At 40.9% G+C, this 12322-nt stretch overlaps 1 protein-coding gene across 3 annotated transcripts in view; it reads right to left on the bottom strand.

Annotated features, from left to right (window-relative positions):
• Window positions 1-12322, bottom strand: part of LOC100742871 (dopamine receptor 2) — an 83113-nt gene that overhangs the window by 68787 nt on the left and 2004 nt on the right. For all 3 annotated transcript variants that reach the window (XR_002946920.2, XM_024368459.2, XM_012387144.3), the window contains exon 2: window positions 11419-12050. The gene's annotated coding sequence lies outside the window, so the exon portion shown is untranslated. The remainder of the gene's footprint in view (window positions 1-11418; window positions 12051-12322) is intronic.

Genomic DNA, 12322 nt, shown 5'->3' with positions numbered 1-12322 from the left:
TACCAACACTCCAGCCATCCCTTTTTGTTTCCTACGAGAAGGTAACGAACGGCCAGCGTTCAGCGATTGAAGCGTTTTCGTTTGTCTCGAAAAATCCATGCCCTTCGATCCCTTAAACTTACATGAAAGGTAAGTTGAACCAATACGGTGGCGATGAAGTCTATCGACTACGAAGAAATATTGCGACTAAGTCTCGGACTTAAAGCTCGGTGGTTCGCTTCACGACGCAAGCCTCTTAGGCGAATCTTTAGAGTCCGCTCGGAGAGAGCAAACTTTGAAACCTGTAGTCTAATATCAATAAAAAGATGGGAAGCTGCCCAACTCGAGGTCATATCGGCACGATTTCTAGATCATAAAGTCAATGCAGACTCGCTCGGACATTATCCACGAAAAAAAAATCTCTGACAAGAACTCCCCGTAATCGTTGTGGACATCCTCGAGAGATTGATAATCCGCTTATTGTAACCGATGGGGGAGACGACTCGTGTCGACGCTTTTTACTAACGGTGGCCTCCTGCCGAGGTGAACAACACATAGGATTACGCGTCGGAAATGGCGTAATCTCAGCGGTAAAAACAGGGGTGACACGGGTCATCGTAAAAATATATTAGAACAGCGATTATCCATATTAATGGGAGAATAACTTAGTCTGGCAAATTGATAATGACGTTGGTGATGGGATGTTAGTGGCGGGATCGAGTTCAATATGCACTTGTAAATCTGAATCGAATCCTAATGAACAAGCTTCATTTCGTAGGGTTGGGATATTACTCGTAACGTGTAATGGTTCGTTCGTTGCATCTAATTGAGAAATATTCGACGATCTTCACAAATTGTTTTTGAACCTAAGAATGAGGATCGACGAATTATCGAAGGGGAAACAATTTATACGTAATTGGAATTCATATAATAGAAGTTCAATCTCTGCTGCTTCCTATTATTTTTTCGTTTAGAGATGCTCGCATCCAAATAAGCGAATTCGACTCGCAGAAGCTCAATCAATCGAACAAGAACTAAAATTTCATTTCGATAAGTGGAGTTCGGGTAAATGGAGTTCGACTTGCAAGTTTCGGAAATCTACTTACAACTACTTCGACGTTGGAATGAATCGAAACTCTTACGAGTATATACGCGTAATCGAGTCATAAAAACGATAAAGGCACCTTGTTTTATTTTATTTTATCGCTTGCATTTACAACTATTTAGAAACAATGTTTGACGTAGGATATTTTATACAAAATCACAATAGCGGTTTTCGATGATAACCAAGAAGAATGACCTTAAGGGAATGAAGAATTTCTGTTAATATGTTCATAACGTCTCGAATCTATTCGACCAACATATTCGATTCTACTTGAGAGTATTTTTTTCAGTTTTCAAAATACTCATAAAAGCGACAGATTCGAAACACTTAGATCTTAGTACTGCTTCGTTTTTTCGAAATACTCACAGAGTATTCTAATCCTAGTTCTAATCTAGCAGCTACGTGCCACGTACTTGAGCTCATCGTTAAATGACGCGTCTGATGGATTATTTGCTCGACGGACAAACGAAAGCCGGGGCCCTAAGATAAATCGGAACGCTACGTCTGACCAGTGCCGGCCTATTTCTACTGTGAGTACTTGGCGTACCGCTGTTCGGTTCAGTTGAATAACTCATGGGCCATTAGCGGTTAGGAATGAAAAATTGTATCAGAGATGCTCCCATGGAATTGGTAGTAATGGCAAACACATGGACGAGCTGGTATATACGCGTGTCGCAATGCAGCAACCATCAGTAATTACAGAATGTATTATTTAACAATGTAGATTTATTACGCGATCGATTCACTCTTGATTAAAAGCGTTTTGTTTATACTTTTAGCCATTTATTTTTAACATTTTGTGTTTAGTATTTAAAATAGCGTGATATAAAATAGCATGGAAAATACGTGTACGGAGAAAAACCCGAGACATTGGTTTGTCGACGATCTTGCAGCACGTCGGGACTGCGAGGCCAAGATCTCGGTGACCGAGGTAAACAGGTCTCCATTAGAGATGTAAGATCGCACGCACACCAATTGCTGGCGTTAACCATGAAGCGTGTACGCAATTACTTACACGTTAGAAGCCGCGCTTTTTATAAACGACCTTTCTTCCCCTCGCTCGGCGCACAGAGGTCGTGTGGAAGCCGTGGCCGACGTTGGAAAAAATATTCGCCCAGGTAATGAAGTAGGTGTACGCTTGTCACGCAAGTCGCGTACCTTCGCGCCAGCAAACCGTGCCAAAGTATCGGTTTATGAGAAGATTTATCGAGGCTTTTCTCACCACTCGCTGGTAACCTAACGAATTTACACATTTTTTTCTCGAATTCATCAAGCATCCCTAGCTCTTGCTACACTTGTTTACACGTTTGTAAGCTATCGTGCGGATTTCACCACGCGTAGGATTAAAATAATCGATTCTAGATCTTTAACCCTTTAACGCCCTTAAGTCGTTATTTAAAAGTGTTCTATTTTGTTATTTTAAAATCCACGATGCTGATATTAAACTGACCTGTAACTTATTTGCCATTTCAACGTATGTTCCATGCTATTATTGGATTTTATTAAACGAAAAAGCTAAATGCAGTCAGTTTTTATAGTTGATCGATAGAAGTAATTAATGTCGTAGTGAACCGACAAGAGCATAAACCTGTAAAACATAATCGGACGTTGCATTTCAGGATAAAAAAGAAAAAAAGAGAAAAAAGAAAAGACACGTGATGACGACATGGAATATTCGTTTTAGAGAGAATACTCGTTTAATTTAAACGTCTACTCGTCAGAATTGATGCGGAAGAACGCTATTGAAAGAAGTTAGTTAGATTACATATCAATCAGATTTTGGTAGAGTTATGAGCGATAATGTAGTATTCTTCCAACTAAATAAGTCGATCCAACTATAAATTATACGACACGCGTCAACAATTGTGATTCGCCATTGTAGTAACCGAAATGCGTTCGAAATTAAGGAAAATCATCGAAAGAAATGCTTTTCTAAACACATTGACATCAAAGGCGCCATGTTTCTATCTAAATTTCTGGACAAATATTTGAAAAGGGATCTCAATCCATGTATCGTCCTTTAGGAACGATAAAACGTACGTATCGGCGACGCGTAGTCGTAGGGAGAAGAAAAAAGAAAAGGGAAAGTGTTCGGAAAATGTTGGCGTGGAGACCTAATTCCTATTCTGGCTGCGTGTCAACCAGAGAGATCTTATCGGAATTCTCTCATAGGATACGGATAAAAGCGGGAAAAAATACAAGCGAGGAGAAAGTGAGATACCGAGTCAGAAATTCGACTGCATTTGCATGCAAAAGTTTCTCGTGAGCTGTCACGCGCTGTCATACGATGATATATATTTCCTCCCCTGTGTGTGTCATTCCGGATAAATTAGAAAAGGGTTGCTTCGTTTCTATCGTGTTACACGTTACGCGTTATTAATATGTTAATCGCGTGTAACACGTTTCAGGAAAAAATAGCAGCAGCCAGATGACCAGAAAATAAAAAAGAAAACAAGGTGTAGGAAGAATCAGTGGGTGGATGTCTACGAGAAGTTCCGAATGTGTTTTATATGATCTCGAACAATTTCTAGGGTAAAACGTGCGATAAAACTGGACGTATACGTGCTTTTATCTGGATCGCAACGAGAAGGGGTTGAACTCAATGCATTTATTCATCGCGGCGAGATCGATACGCAAAATGGTTAAATGTGTGTTATCGATGCGTATGGGACACTATAAAACAGGCGCGGGGTCAGTGCCGCTTGTTTACCCTTAACCGTGCGTATAGCCAAGGAATTTATTGCGACGTTTATGTCTCCCCTCGTACATCAGATTTTAACTGCGTTTTCTTAGAAGCCTCAAGGGTTTCTGTCTGCCCCGTGTTTATCGGCTTATCTAGACATGTTTGCTCCCTCGCCATATTCCATAAAACGTGCTTTTTGTTTTTCTCTTCTCTTTAATATTTCCCCGTACGATCACCTCTTCTCTAGCCGATTCTATGTTGTAACGTTGAACCATCGATCGCTATCCGTTGAACAAATACGATTAATGGTCGATGCTGTTCTTGGCACGGCCAGATCGTTAATCTCAGATAGAATAGAGAGGCCAAAGCCCGCGATCTCGTGCCGTCGAAAGACTTCCATGGGCGATTATGATGGCGTTGGAAACTGGTAAAGTTATTGCTTTCCCTCCACCGTTTCTTGAAAACGACGTTCGTCGACCATTCGTCGATCGTTTCTAAGTCTAGCGTGACCGATATCTCGAAGAGAAATAGCGAGAAAAGACACTGGTATCGTGCTGCGAGCGAGATAGTTCCGCTGCAAACGATAAAGGGTTTCAAAATGGTTTCGTTAAGAGCCACGTGTTTTCCTGTATCCGCGTTGATCTCTCGATGTACGCTCCCATGGAATTTTCATGAGGATCGAGAACGGATTCAATCAACTAAACGTGCTCCCTCGGAGCTCGATTTTATCCATCGAACATCTTTTCTCTGTCCGTTTCCTCTTCCCGTATTGCCACCAGACGGAATAATTTATTTGACGAGTTTTCGGCCATCGAATCGATCCACGGGTTCAGACGCAACTTGGAAAAGGCGCCATACTATTCAATTGGCCAAAAGAATAGCCGAAAGAATGGTGCGGGTAAGCCGAAAGAAATCCCTCCGTTGTCGAGTTTTCCTCGAACGATACGTCGAAAGGAATCCCGAGATTAATTTAGCCGAGAAAACTTATAAAACACATGGACTTATGAAACCGTTTCCGTTCAAAGCTTCCAACGTGTGTACTTTGTCCCGTTGTTCCGTGATACGAGCCAGCTTGTGTAAGCCCTGTTTCACCGCTCATGTTAAAAGCTGCCCGTTCTGCGAACACGATCCACGCGAACCCTCTTGCTTTCACATTGTCGAATTATTCGTTATAAACATTTTACGTGAAGCAAACTGGAACCAGAATTTTTCTCCCTGCAGTGCGCTATACAGTTAATACACACAGCGAAACACTTTTCAAAACATATAAAAGGAGTAGCGATGGGACTAAGTTTCGTATGTATTTATAAATCTGAACCAAATCGATGGTTCGTTTCATAGGGTTCGAACAGTACTCACGACGTGTATCTAATGGTTCGTTCATTCGTTAAACTCGCAAAGTACATATTCGGCCTCCACAAGCTGTTTTTGAACCTCAGAATCAGTATAAGAATGTACTTTGATATTAGAATAAATCGAAATTCTTAGAAATACATATAGATATTAATGGAGTTATGAGAATCAGAAAAGTACTATATATCCTATAAATTGTACAATAGTTTATCGTTTGTACTTACAACTATGTAGTAAACTAAATTATATTAATGGATCTCTCATTGATAACCAATTAAAATGATCTTAATAGAATGGAGAATTTTCGCTAAGTTGCTCATTCAGTTTCAAATCTATTCGACCAATATTCGATTCTACGAAGTGCTCACAGTGCTCGCAGAATACTTGAAAGTCTTGTTCTTTTTCTCTTTTAATTTTTATGATATTAACAGAGAATTCTAACGTAGTCGGCTAATGTTAAAATCTACTTGCGACGTACTTGAGCCCATCGCTAGTAACGACGGTTCTTTGTGTCCTTTCGTCGAAATGTCCGCGTAAATATTTCATAAAAACGCGCTTAGTAAATGCGTTTAGTAAAAATGTACGATAATGTAACTCTGAGGAGGGAAATTTTCAAACTCGCAACTAAAGAATACTTAGAACGTCTAACCCATGGAAAAAGGTACTTTGAAAAGTTTCAATGCGCTACAGGACTTGGCTTAAGCGTCTTTTCAAGGTAAGAGGAGATATTACAACGTTCTCTGCGTAATCCGACCGGCATAAAATTTCATGGTACCGCGATACGCGTTAGAAGAACCCGCGCTAAACTGCGCGTTCATTACTATGAATCCGTGTTATAGTAACAGAGCTGGCTAAGAATCAACGATTACTGGCTGTTAAGGGAACTGTTGAGGACAACGAGGGATCTACGAGCTGCTCAATTACGGCCGGTGCCAATTGAAAGATTGCCGGCTGATTGGTCAGCCGTTCCATGTAAACCGGAAGTCATGCAGTGTCAGTGGCCAGCCATCGGTTCGTCGTCGAGTGCCTTTTCTCTCGCCGCTGTACTGGTGGCCAGCTTCCGTTCCCGTTTCGATTTAGGCGAACGATTTAAAGTCGATCTCCGCATGCTGCAACTGTTCGGAAACTGATGAATGAAGCACGCTTGGTTTTTCTCTCGACTAATGAAATACGATTCCCGATAAAGGGAATAACAGAATCGATCCAACGCGACGTTTGGTAACTTCGTTGGATATAGGGTGTCTGATAATCATAGTACATAGAATCGACAAGGTGAAAAAATAAATTGAAAAAATAAATCGAAAGTGTAGATGATATAAAATGGCGTTTTGTTTTCACACGACGCTTGCTTTCCAAGAAAATTAGGCGTTGCGAGTTTACAAATTTATCGAGTACACACGAACTCGGCTAATCGCGGACTGAACAGGGATGAAAAATGCGTAGTCGAAAGATTATCATACGTGTGAAGTTTGTAACACGATTTTTTTTTTATTTTAAACCATGTTCGAGAACGTTGAATTCGAAAATTCGTCGAGAATGCGTTCCATTTTCGTGAGCCCTGACCGAAGAAAATATTATTTTATATCTTTTACTTATTTTCACATACCGAATAACATCCTGCCAATTGTTCATTCGTATTCAGCCAGGAATTAAGTTCATCTCTTTCATCTTTTTCAAACACGACTTTCTTAAAAACGAACCATCGTATGGAAACATTCTATTCTATATTTCCAGTTCCCTCCTCTCCTCTTGCCGATCATAACATGATTATTGCGACACCCTGTAGTCCTCTGTTTATCACGTGTGCATTTTATCGAGTTCCCATACATTCTGCTTGTTTCTTCGATAGCAAAACGACAGTGAAAGGAAGGATAGGAAAAACGAGGGAGTAAAAGCACAAGTGGCTGCAGTTCCCCTCGTGTCAGTGGAGATAGGAATTTCAAGTTGCGCACCGGAGAATCGTCCGTAAATCTGAACACGTTCCTGCGACCCGATTTTAAAGGGCGCTTATTCCAGAGATGATTATTGAAAGAACTCTCGAGGCAAAGTCAGTGAAACCTGGATTTTATTCAACTTTGCCCGAGCCTGATTTTGCGATGTTTCATGGAACGCAGGCAGATTGAATGTCGAATTTGTATATCTTTTCGATGCTTTTTATTACCCCAAATAGGAGAGTCTTCGATGAAAGAGCGAGATCGGTGAAAAAGCGTGTACAGTAAAGAGATAGGGTGGTATAGGGGCAAGGGAAATCCTGCTCTCTATAACTCACCGCCATTCGTTGCCATATGATCGTATTAGTACAGTAGCTTGCAAAAGTATTCGAACATTTAGCACAGAATTCTTGCTGGTATACGCTACGTGCATCGTACAGAACTTTTTGAAATTTCCTTATCACTGCAACGAGACAAGGCTGTTCGCGATTATGATAGTATAATTTGGAAGCAACCTGAAAATGTACGTAAAAATTACATGTACGTACTTGATAGAAGATTAGTATACAGCATGGATAGTAATTTTAAACATACACCGAGTTCTAAAGATAGTTACATTAATATGGTGGATAATTAGCTATTGAAATATTTGATCTTCTCAAAGCATGTGTTTCAAACAGGTATCTTGTAATTTCTATATACATTTTCAAATTTGTTTGGAATTTTATCAATACAAATACCGTAATCATGACTCGTGATGCAATGCTTATGAGATTTCAAAATGTTGTGTAGAATATACGCGTAGAAAATGTATATGAGCGCGCGAATGCCTTCGTTAGCCATAACATACGCGTTATATCTCAATTTTGGATAAGAACAACATTGTGATCGATTACGCGTTTCCTTGATAACCCTTCATATCAGACCAGCAAGTATATACGTTTCCAGATTTGTTTCAAAATTATCTCGTGTAATATATATTCATGAAAATATTTTCTACTAGTATTCGAATATTTTCGTACGACACTGTATACGTGACACTTCCGGCCAAAACGCGTACTTATTTTCATGATTGTATTAACTCTAGCAGAAATAATCAATCAGACCCGCATTCCTTTGCCTAGCCATGCCGTCATCTCTGCAAATACAGCCGCGTAAGGGAAATCGTACCGTTTAGTGTCAGACACGCCGTGCGCTCGATTCGGAACTTTGCTCCTCTGTAATTTTTCACGATGCTCGAAAAATTGTTTCGAACGGAAGTTGCACGGATTAACAGAAGCTCGGGAATTATATGGAAATATAACCGCAGTTTTAACTTTGGGAAGTTTGTAGCTGCAATTTCAGGGAAACGACACAAAGGGAACGAAGAGGGAATACGTGATTTATTTCGTTGGCGCGCGTTTCCAATTTCACGGCGAACGATGTATTCGAGCTTATCGTTTCCAAGGATGATTCCAAAGTTAATTTAAAATTTTCTCTGCTTTCAATTTCGGTCTTACGTTTCTCATGCTGCACGCACAAATTATCCCCCGCTGTCTTATGCTAATGCGGCCGAGGAATAAACTCTCGAAACGGGATCCTTAGGAATATTAAACGGAAGATTAGAACGATAAATCAACCGAGTCATTGGGAAGTGAACGTTCTCCCGTCTCGAGAGCGCAAACCAGAATGAATCATACGATTTCGTTAATTGACAGTCACGCCAAACTGGTAACTGACTGAAGAGCTGAAATTATTACGGCGCTGCTCGTCGTCGGATTCGCGAGATGATCCTCGTTAATTCACCTGACGCGAGATGAATTATTTGGACGAGAAGTCAGGATTTTTATCCGCGCTCCATCCCGCGCCGTCATATTTCACCGTTTCTCGACACCCGTAGGAAGTAGAAGGGTGGCGAACCAAGTAACCCAAGAACACTGGTTACGCAGTCGCACCGGCATGTTTATTAACAGCAATTATCCTCAATTACGCGTAGTTAATTGAAAGTGCCATTACGATCTGGTTGCTCCTAGCGAAATTGGTACGATGTATTAAAAACATTCTCTTAAATATTCCTCTGAGAAAGCAACGAAAGAGTACAGGGTGAACCATAAATACATGTCTATATTTCAGGGGGTGAATTTACACGTTAAAATAAGTCAAAAGCGTCTTATGGACATATGAATGGAATTGATATATTTGGCTGACGAAGAATTTCCGTCGCGAATATCTCATACGGGTATATGAATCTCCATAGAGGATGAAAAAAAGGCGAAACGCGTCAATGTTGATTATTAACAGTTCGAAAAACGGCCGCCTGGATGGCATAAATCTACGGTGACTCAAATTTTGGTTCTCCCTCGGTGGCGTGTTTGCTCCCTGCAACGAGCTGCGTGTATGTAGTACGCTTTATCGGGCGTCGAATGAGCCACAGGACCTTGTAAACTCGGGATCTCCGGCACTACGAGGCATCGGGACTGGCTAATCTCGCTGTTTGCCAGCCAGAAAATTTCACCATCCCAGAGATGAGCGAAAATTTTGCTATGAATTTGCAGGTTCTACGGATACATTTGCACTGTGAGAAGTGCAACTTTCAACGTTTACGTTATATGAGTACGTATATATAATATACAAGTAGAATCTCGTTTATAAGCATCAGGACATTAGGCTTCATATGAGATATGTTAATTATGATTTAGCATTAAAAATGTATAAAAATACGCTGCACAAAAGAAAGTCACTGTTACGAATGATTTTATCGTATCGGACAAACAAACCGAACTAAAGGATTTTATAAAGTCGAAAAATTGATATGATATATTCGTACGATTTTATAATAAAAATTGGCTTTGAAACTGTCGCTAAAAAAATGAAGATTGTATTAAAGGAATACATTTGCAACACTTGCGAGAGAAACACGATGCATTAAGAATTATACGTATTAGTTGCCACAGACTCGTAATATAAACCTTGTTGAGAAAATTTTGTACGAATCAAAAGCGACATTCGGAGAAGTTTAATAAACAAGAGTTAAATAAGGAAAAATACGATAGAAGGATTAATAATACGACTGCCAGAGTTGATTAACTGAGTGTTTCACGAGAGAGGATCAACGAAAGGCAGCACACGGAAAATTTCGCGTATCGAACGTCGTCATATGTTACGAAATTATTAATATTAATTTCCTATAAAAAGTTGAGAGTATGTATCTTCCCTGCTTGGTACTAGAAATGGTAGAAACCTTGACGACAAAGAAGTGATTAATCTTCAAATTGTTAATTCCGTATTCTTCGCCATTTTATTACACTGTCATCGAGATAAAATAATGATCCAGAAACATAGTGGATATAAATGAGAAGAAATTTTAACGTACTACAGATAAGCATGAGATTTTTATAACATCGAATATATCAATTCTTTATGTATCTTAAGATTCCATAATCTTTACCTATGTTTTCGTAAGATTTCAAGCAAGATAAGGATTTTAAAAAATTTCAATAATTCCCAACTATTTCTCGGGTTGATCTTACATTTTGCAAGAGGTCTAATATTTAGAAACGGTGGTGAATATTTACAGCAAATTCCGTTGAGAAATTATTGTTGAATGGACGTTTGTGCACGAGATTCCCTTAACCCGATTGGCGCTACGCCCACGATATTAGACTGATCCAAGCTAATGGAACCACGAAAACGATTTTCCCTATCGCTTCGTTATCAACGCTATCGTGGCAAAAAATCTGGAACGTCACCCTCAAGAGCACTCGTCGGTATGAAGCGTAAAAGATAGCATTCCTCTGTTTGGAGCGGCGAGCTTCTCCTCTCTCACGTGATTCACAGGCTTCGCGTTTCCTATCGGTTCCCCAATTCTTGGATAAAAGCCCCTGTCTCCTTTGCATAATGCAGTACAGAACCGAGACCACCGATAAAGATAGAATTATGCAAAGAAATAAAGTTGTTTATCCAATATAATCTAGCCCGGAGATAATACATCGCGATCGAACAGAGAACATGTCATTTAGCGTTAAATCGTGTTTCGCTAATCAACACGGTGTGATCTATGTAGTTTAACTCCGTATGATTTTCTACCCTTTCAATGGCGTGGAATAGGGTGCGAATTCTCATTGAAATTCACCGGCAAGGGTTTCGACCAAAGCGAAACGAGCCATCGTTGGGGAAAAATGTCGTCGCGCCGCAAAGGGTTAACGGCACGCGAATAATTCAAAGACTCCCTCGAACGATTCGCGTGAACCTCTGATCGAGGATAATCACGCAACGACAACGATCCGCGACGCACGAGAACGTGCAATGAATGTTATCGCAAAGTATCGGAAACCGAAAGTGAGAGAGCGTAAAGGAGAGAACCGGCTGAGAAAAAAAGACATTCTTACCTGACGTTAGAATCCCATGCACGCGTTTGCAGCTTCGCTCAGCGTACAGAGCCTTCCGTGTGGTAGCCAGCAGCCGTTACTTCTGCCACACGGATTTATCGTTCCTTAGGGTCCAATTAAGAGACTCGCAATTAAACCCGAAAATAATTCAGTCCAGGCTAATCGGTCCTCCCATCCGTGGATACGTTCAATTTGGAACAGTTTACTTAGCACAGAGAAAACGCTAGCACTGCAGTCACCGTAAATGGATGATCCTTAATTAACACGTGAAACCGGCTGCATACATCCGCGTTCCGGTTTACTCTTCTCCCATGGTCGATCATTCACCAGAATAACGCGATAAACGAGAAACTGAATCAGCGTCTTGATTCGGCGATTAAATACACCATGTATAAACCCGTATAAGCCCCGTAAGGGATCGTTCCTCGGAGAGACAAGCGGAAAGAGCTTCACCACGAACAGAACGAAGCTTCTTTCTCTTCCGTGATATCGATCGTAGCCAATCGATGCCTCCACGTTCGAAACAGTTTCGTGCTTCTCCCTCGATATTTTCCTTGTTCAGCGTCTCGTGCGTTTTCCCTTCCTCTTCCCGACCGGTTCGTTGAACGATGCGTCGCGAACGTTTGTCCCCCCTTTAACAAACGTCGAATATTATGGAACGTGCGTGTTCGATCGGACGAACAACGAAACGACGAGCAGAGGATGGAAGGTGAAAAGGACGATTCTCTTTCATGGGAGGTGGGGGCGGGAATAAGAATGCGTTCTCGATATAAAGGCGCGCCAGGGACTTGTTTCGAACGGAAACGAACGAGGGACGGAAGGAAATGTCCGGATTATCCGTCGACAAGATTCAGCTGGAAAATTCAGAGCGCGCGCGTCTGTTTCGGGTCTCGATCGGTCGCGC

Source organism: Bombus impatiens, unplaced genomic scaffold, assembly GCF_000188095.3.
Source record: "Bombus impatiens unplaced genomic scaffold, BIMP_2.2 scf_0452, whole genome shotgun sequence".
Lineage (NCBI taxonomy): Eukaryota > Metazoa > Arthropoda > Insecta > Hymenoptera > Apidae > Bombus > Bombus impatiens.
Note: the sequence above shows the minus strand (reverse complement) of the source record. Positions and strands in the feature narration are given on the sequence as shown.